We start from the raw sequence: 8,867 nt of genomic DNA, 5'->3' as shown, positions 1-8,867 counted from the left end.
ATTTGACATGGAAAAACAGATACTGGATACAGCTCAAGGCTTGACTGGATGTCTTTTATATTAAAAGGAGATTATAAAATCAAAAACTACAGCATATCTTTTATTTTTTTTTTAATCTGAATAATCAAAGCTTACACATAGACAGAACAGAGAAAGTTAAAGTGATGCCAGCATAGCCTGTTTTAACATTGCCAGACTGTTAAAGAATAGTTTGTCTGCATATTTTATCCCATGATTAACCAGCTCCACAAAGAGGATAAGCATAAAGTTGCTATTTTTAATCATTCCATTTATTGTCATATTTTCTCATCACTGGGGGGGGGGGAAGATCAGTTTGTGTTAGACAAAAAGTTTTTTTTTTCCTTTTCCATTGGAAAAATTCATGTTAATTATTCTTCTACACCTGCCTAATGGGGCTGAAGTAATTCAATTGTCATATTGTTGTAGATTGTTGCTTTGTGTAATGTATCACCCCTGCTGTTTCACTTAAAAAAATTCTATACTCCTCCATTATTCAGCAAGGCCTAATGATTATTTCAGCATTTGTACATGCTGCACTGTTGTTTTGATTTTAATTGACTTCACTTTTTTAATTAAGTACACTGGTTTTAACACTGTTGTTGACATGCATGGTTTTGTCTTTATCAGGATTTGCTTCCATTTGCATTCTGTATCTATGGACATTTTATTTAGATTTATTCTAAAGGAATGGATGGATATGAATTCTGAAAGGCTTGTTATCAACCCTAACAACTCATTTCACATATTATTCCTATCTAATTCATCTGAAAAATGTAAAAATATGTTGAAAATACTGATTTTGCTTTTAAAATATATAAATGGTTTTAACAGTGTTTTTAAATATGGTGTTTGCAACCTATTCTTTTATTTGCATGGGTAAACCAAAGTTGATTTATATACAATTTGAACGTCTCCATTACATATCTTTAATCATACACATTTAAAAATATATATTTGTTTTGTCCCCCACTGAGCCTTCAAACAAGCTGTGTTATATTGGGAAGGTGCACATGTGCATTATTTACCTATATACTTGTGGTCTGGCACATCTACTTGAACTACTTAAAATTAAGCAACAGTAATCTGTTCCAAGAATAAATTGTTTCTTCCAATCCTTAAATAACTACTGACAGCACATTTAAAATGGTTGCCCCAGCTTTTAGAATATGATAGTCAATGGCTGTATCATAGACATTATGATCTTTAAGTGCTGCTTTAAACAAAATCCTGCTGTTGGAACCCATTCAGGTGCTCCCTTTTCAAAGCATGTTTAATCCATTTGTCACAGTATAGTAAAGAATGAGCTAAAAGTATTTTTTACTTGAAATATTAAACCTTGCTAGGGCTTGGAGACAGGGCTACTGTCTAAACATTTGCACTGGAAATTTAGAATGAGTAGAAACAAAAGTGGTCATAGCATCATAGGAAAGTAGGACAGAAAGCGACCTCAGAGGTCATTTAATCCAACTCCTTGCTCAAGGCAGGATTATCGCTGACTAAACAATCCCAGCCAAGTGTCTGTCTAACCTGCCCTTGAAATTTTCCAGGGATGTAGCTTCTACAAATTCTCTTGGTAGCATGTTCCAGTGCTTGATCGCCCTCATAGTCAAAAAGTTATTCCGAATCTCCAGTATAAATTTCCTTTGCTGCACCTGGCAGCTGTTACTCCTACAATAATGCTGAACATTCCCCCCCCCCCCAGTTTTTGAACCAAAACCTGCCATAACCTACCCTCTAAAGTTGTAAAGCCACTAAAAAGTAGTGTATTTTAGGGAAGAGATTGCCTGAGTGCTTAAATTTCTATATTGTTATAAAACAGGCATAAATGAATGCAACACATGGGACCTGGCTGCTGTTTGGTCATTCAGGGTCAGAAGATGAGGATGAGGCCCCATATGCGTTTATTTGTTACAGGCTTGTTGTCACAGCGCTGATTGTTGATGAGCCACAGGATTTATATTTAACCTTGCCTTCTGCTTGTTGTGTTTGCCTCGGTTCTATTAACATAACATTCATTGTGGTGATGGCATGAACAGAAGATGACTAGTGTGACCTCACAAGTGAGACCCTGACCCTGAGCAGGACTTCAATGAAGAGATTTCCCTGGCACCTCTTCCTCACAGAAAAGCTCTAAACACACACCAACAAAGGAGCAACTCTCAAAACTCAGAGACAGTCAGCATGCTTGAGAAGGCCAATATGATGTATAAGTCTGAGATGCTGCATTTCTACAAAATTGCAAGGACAGTTTTAAATATTTGTTTTGTTTTAGGAATTCTGTTCTAGGAAGATACGAACAAAGAGATTTTCTGACTCTGCTTAGACTGTAGCTAGCTCATTGTGCTGAAAAATGGTGTCCATGTTAATAGAATTGAAGGTCTATGGTGTTTATTTTCCTAACGTTTTATTGCCACAGGGCCTTTGTACATGCCACAACATAGGCCTTTAAAGAGGCTCAAATGCCCTTTTGCACTGCTTTAATGGTGCTGCTGTTTACACTGTTGGCGGCGTATTGTGCTTTAAGTGACTTTGGGACGTAGCGAAATAAAACACCTCCAAGGTGTTTTGGTTTGCTACCTAACAAAGTGCAACAGCTGCAGAGGGAAGCACCGGGCTCCTGTGTAGGCAGCCCGTGCAGGCAGGCTCCACTGAAGAAAAAAAAGCAGCAAGCCCAATCTTTTATTTTTCCTCTCCAGAGCCTGCCTGCTTGGCTTAGCTGTGTGGGGGCCTGGTACTTCCCCCTGCAGCTGTGGTGTCCCCCCCAGGGCTGCCCGAGCCAGCTGCCAGCAGGTGGATGCCACCTGGGGGGTGCTGCTGTGAAGGGAAGCACCGGCCCCCCTGCAGCTCAGGGACCGCTCATCCTGCTGGCAGCTCACCCGCCTCCCTCCCCGCCACCACTGGAGAGGCAGGTAAGGATCAAGCATGACCCTTGTGTACACACCACAGGAGTTTACTTCACTTTAATTCTCCCTAAATCGAAGCAGTGTTTTTAAAAACCTACCACTTCAATTTAGGGAGAATTATACCAAAGTAAATCCCCACAATGTATACGAGCAGCCACAGTTATTGGCAAAACCAGTGGGTACCAGTTTCCTCTCCTATCGCACTGAATGTTCCTTCTCCCTCCCAGTTCACTTTTAATCAGCCTCTCAGAACTGTTAATCCCTTTGGTTCCTGACAATTACTGCAGAGGGCTATTTATTTGTTGGTGGGTTTTATTCTGGTCAGTGGGAGTTATGAAATACAAATGATCACAAAAAGATATATATTTAGCACAAACATTGCAAGGCAATGCAGCCTCATTCTGGCCCAAGATTGGTAACAAGTCCCTGCACAAAGAGGAAGCAAGGTAGATGGTAAGACATTTTCTATTTCTGATCTCACCTCAAGAAATCATCAAGAAGCATAATAAACTTACATCTCATAAAATCCTTACACAGATTAATGAAATCCTTACACAATACACAATAAAATTTCATTTCAGCATTCTAGTTTGTAAGCCATGACTGAAAAAGGGCTCAATGCAGAATGGAAAGAGACTGCAAATTCAGAGCATTTTCACGAATGGCTTCATTTGTTTAGCCCCCATAATAGAATGCACAGCCACATGTTAGGTGCCTAGCTTCCCTATATAGTGTCCGCGTACACAAGTACTAGATGACTGCGCAGTAACCAGTTTAACTGCGCAGTAGCATTTCCAAACACCTTTCTGGTGATGCTGACTGAGCAATAGCTCATTACTGCTGCACAGTAGTGTCACATCATGCTTCATGCCACACAATACTACTGAGCAAAACTGATGAGCTACTACACTGTAGTAATGAGCTACTACACTGTAGTAATGAGCTACTGTGTAGTTAGCATCTCATGTAGATGTGGCCAGTGTATGAGGAGAGTTGGGCACCTCCAAATAGGGTCCACAGAAAACAGCATCCTAAGCAGCCAAATAAATGAGCCAATTGGGAAACGTCTAGGACAGAGGGAAACAATCTTCAGCTACTTAATTTGAACCATTTTTTTCATTTTTTATCACCAAAAAGAAATACTGAAAAATAGTTTTGTTCAATAAAAATGTTCTATTGAAACTGAAATGAAATATTTTGTTTCTAGCTCATGTAAGAAAACAAAGGGAATGAAGGGGTAGGAGTTTCAAAGGAGGAGAAAAAGCAGTCCCCCTTTTGTGCAAAAACTCAGGGATTATTACACTCTTGCAAGATGTGAAATGTCTGGGTTCAATTGCATTCTATTCCTGAGGAGATATGAACTGACATCTACTTCTTAGAAGATGGCCCTGACCACCAAGCTGTAAAATACTCCAGAAGTGAGAAGTCAAGCTTCAAATCTACTATCTACCTGATTTAGAGTAGGGATTTAAACCAAAGTTTTACTCTTCTTGATGTGTCTACATGCATTTACTATGCAGAGACTAGCTACACAGTAAATGTTGTTTGTCTACATGTGTGCCCCTATTAGGTTGGATTAAACTAATTTACTCCACAACAGGATACTATTTGTATTGCTATTTACAAGTACTATTTACAAGTACTATCCTGCTGGAAAGTAAAAAAACTCCATGGTAACACACATGTAGATGCTGACCAGATGGCTGGGGCAAGAGGCTGCTTCACTGTGGGGGCTGCCTGTTAGCTAAGCCCACACTGAAGCACCCTCAGGCTCCAGCCAGCACCTCCACAGCACATTGAGCTGGGGGGAGCAGGCCCAAATTGGCAGGCTGGCCCCCTGGACCCCTTGCCAGCCTGGGTTGCTCTGATCTGGCTCAACATGCTGCAGTCCCAGGCACACATGTAAACACGTACCTGGGAGCAATAAACTCCAGTGGAATAAGCACCAGATTCTATTGCATCACATTAATATGCACATGTAGACATGCCCCTCAAGTACTAATCAGTAGGGCTATGTGAAATTTCAGTGGCCATTTTGTTTCAACACTGTTTCGACTCATTTTGAGGTCCAAACAGCAAAATTGAAATGAAACAAAGGGTTGCGAAACAGCCTCAAAACAAAATGAGGCTAGTCAAAACGTTTAGAAAGTTGAAATGTTTTGACCATAGCACTGGGGAAATGAACTCAGCCCATCTAGGCTGACTTCCCATCCCCAGTGCTGGATGGCGCTGGGGTCCAGGAGTCAGCCCATCTGGGCTTCTTCCCATCCCCTGCACTAGATTGTACCGGGGCTGGGGAGTCAGCCCAGTTGAGCTGATTCCCTGTCCCCAGTGAAACATTGAAACAGCGTCAAAACAACCTTTCTGTTTCAACAGAATGGAACAGAACAGCTGTTTTAAATCTAAATGAAATTTGAAACAGAACTCTGTTCCATCGAACCGTCTAAACACAAGGCAAAATGGAATGGTGCCATTTTACACAGCCTTACTAAACAGGCTGAAGAGTATTTTTAGGTAGAATGCTCTCCATCCCTCCTCTTGGAGCTGTTTTTGCTTTGTATAAAATATTTAACTAAGCACTGAAGATGAGCATAATAATGACTCTCTAATCTGGTGTTTAGGCCACTCATGCAACACATGAGGTATCTGAGTTTCAGTCCTTGGCCTAGTGAATGTTTAAATATTATATAAAGTGGAATAGTTCGAACATCAGCAATTGAAATCACTATTGCTGCATAGCACCTTGTTGCCAAGCAGTTGGAACACATTTTTGGGAGGATGAAGAGACCCAGGTTCTAGGCCTCCCCAAACCATAGGAGACTTGAACCCATACCTTTTGCAAAGGGATCCAACAGTGGGCTAGGGATTTTCCAGTGCAATTTCCAGCCTTTCTTTAGAAGCTGACATACTAGGTAGCACAGAGGGAAAGATATGTGGGGCCAGCAGAAGAAACATAATCAGAGGAAGGGTGGCTTTCAGAGATGGTTCCTAACCTAAACAAGAGAAGGTTATAGGGTCTAGCCTGGGTCTCTTCCCCCCAGTAGGTTAGAAACCATACTAGTGCTGCTTATCCAGAAAGCAGGGTAGATGTGCAACGTCTAGGCTAACTGAATAAGAGAGGCATAAGCTTTAGTGAGCAACAGCTCACGTCATCAGATGGTATGAAAGGACATGCAGAGAACAAGCTATCAAATAAAAGGAGTGACTTAAATAGAAGAGACAGGCAAGGAGAAAAAATAAGGAGAGAGGGCAGTGCTTATAAAGGCAGAAGGATAGGAGATAACAACAAAGCAATTTGTGGGTGTAGACAGAAGTGACAATATTTGCCTGATCTGGCCACAGAAGACAGTTTATAGCTGTGAGCAAACACACGTGCATGGCTGCAGACAGCTTAAAAAACGGTCGATTGAATGAAAATCAGCCCCCTCATTGTATGCAGGGTCAGATAAAGATATTTCAAAATGGAGTGTTTCCCGTAACTACTGTGTGCTTTGCCTACCAGCCTCAAGCTGTTTTCAGAATGGGAAGGGGGGAAAGGGAGCAGAGGGAGTTCATTCTGGGAGGTTTTCAGCCATTGCTGGAGGGTGGGGCAAGTGTATTGGAGCTTCCCTGAAGTGCGGGGCTCCAATTCATCCACCCCTCCCTTCAGCACCAGCTGGGGAACCCCTAGAATGAGCTCTCTCTGCTCCCTTTCCCCTCTCCCATTCTGAAACAGGGACAGGCTGGGAAAAAGGAGGGGTCATTGCTAGGGGAAACTGGCTACAGGCTGACAGCCAGCAGCTAAACTCCCCTCCCCCTGGAACCAACAGTGAACTTGTATTTGGCTGGGGAGGTTGTTGTAAATCAGAACGCTTCCTGCAAAGCATTCTCATTTACAGCAGGGAGTTGCACTTCTATCTGCACACAAAAGCTAATCCAGGTAACCGGATAAGAATCTATAGTCTCTGTTTAGACAATACTTAACGCAATCTAGTCTGTAAATGATTTCTTGTTCCACAATTCTCTATTCAAATCAGTTTTTAAAATTATGTTGGTTAAGAACAGCTATTCTGAGGTTAGCAATGTGACTTTTAGGGAGGGTGAAGTGTTTTGCCTTAGGTTTTTGTGTATTTCTGCACTTGATGTCAGATCAGTGTTCATTCATTCTGTCATTTAGGATCACTGGTGAAGGTGCATGTGACAGTGGTAGAGAAGCAGGTAAGTATAACTCAGATATTCTAATATGTATTATTTTGGTTCAATAATGATGTGTGGTGGGCTAGCTGGTGATAGCTTGACCCGAGGTTTTGAAAAATTAAAAAATGATTGGTGGGGGAGGATTTCCTTATCCCCATCAATCAGGCCCCGGAAAAGGAGAAGGCTTGCCCTCCCTCACCCAGGGCCGGGTAGGGAAACCGGACCTAAGAGTAGACTCACCTCTCATGTCCCCTGATTGGTCCCACCAGCCACCTAGGAGGGATAAAAAGGGCAGCACACCTGGCTCCAAGAAAGAAGATGATGAGAGATGAAGGAGAGGAGTTCTGAAGAGCTGGTGAGAGGTGGCCAGAGGGGCGGAGCAGTTGCCCAAGAAGAGCCCTGGAGCTGCAGGTGGTGGCTTGGGCTCCAGCTGCTCGGTGCACAGGCAGTGCATGGCAGATCCCCATCCGGAACCCAAGCCCCAAGCCACAGGCAGTGGCTCAGGCATCCAACCCTCAGCAGCATGAGGCCAGGCTGCTTGGCGTGCAGGTGGCACATGGAGGATCCTGGAGGCACGAGAGCCTGGAGCCACAGGCAACCACCCAGGCATTGATAGCTCAGTGGTAGAGTTCTCATCTGCCCCATGGAAGATCTGGGTTTGATCTCTGGTTAAGGTACCAGAGGGGTGAGCCCCCCAGGGGGAACTGGAATCCCCACTGGGTAGAAGGGTTTCCTCCCCTTTTTCCCTGCCTGCCCCTCCAGGGTGCCTGTGTTTCAAATTCTGTGAGCCTGCATACTCAAGTTTGTTGTTGATTTGACTCTGCTAGATGTATATGTGTACCTTACCTTTACTGAATCCCCTCTTGTTCTCCTGCACCCATTGCTCTCCCCATGTGTGCGTCATATCTTAACCCAACTCTTTTCTTATTAAACCCGTATATGGTTAAGTTCCAACTGGTCTTGGCTCTGGTCTATAGGGGATAGGAGGGAAGCAGCTACCCCTCCCACAGCGTGCTAGTACTCACTAGATCCCTTTAACAGGAGAGGGGGTGCCTTGTCTAAGTACCACCCGGGTTACAGCTATGGTCTGTGCTAATGAGGGGTCACAGCTGACACCTGGGTTACCTTAGTGACAACAAGAGTTAGGAAGTTTGTTACTAGAGACATGCCATTTGAAGTTGGGGGCACTCTGTAAACCCATAATCTAAACTCTGTATATAACTACCATTAACCCTGACTCATTACAAGACTTGTTAGGTAACAATGAATCTTTACTTACATCTGCTTTTCTGTGTTGATAGCTGCAGTAGCCATTGCTGCTTCTGCTGCTTCAGTCCAAAAATCATAAAGCACTTTTACATGTGCTCTGTGGGTGGGGGACAGGGGTGCTTTAGTTAGAGCGGCTCTGAGAGCCACTCTGAGAGCCATTTTAATTAAAGCACTTCAGCATCTTGTGTATCAGCATCCCTGCACTTCAAAATAGTGGCAGGGGCACTTGAACTTAAGCTCATTCAATGAGCTTTAATTCAAGCACTGCTCACCACCATTTTGAAGCATGGGAACACTGATACATGAGACACAGGCAGCTGCTGGAGCATGGTAATTGCCATGCTCCAGCACTCTCAATTAACTGAGTGTGCTCCAAAGTGCTGCAATTACAGCATGTTGGAGCAGCCTCCACACTCATGTACAGGCACCTGACCGGGGACTGTATCAGCCCCCTCACTTGGCCCCCCTCAGGCCCCAGGGAAGGCACACCTAGGCCAA

The sequence above is a fragment of the Gavialis gangeticus genome, unplaced genomic scaffold, assembly GCF_001723915.1.
Source record: "Gavialis gangeticus isolate Ggan-Ray unplaced genomic scaffold, GavGan_comp1, whole genome shotgun sequence".
In the NCBI taxonomy this organism is placed as follows: domain Eukaryota; kingdom Metazoa; phylum Chordata; order Crocodylia; family Gavialidae; genus Gavialis; species Gavialis gangeticus.
The sequence above is the reverse complement of the archived record's forward strand: the minus strand, read 5'-3'. Positions refer to the sequence as shown.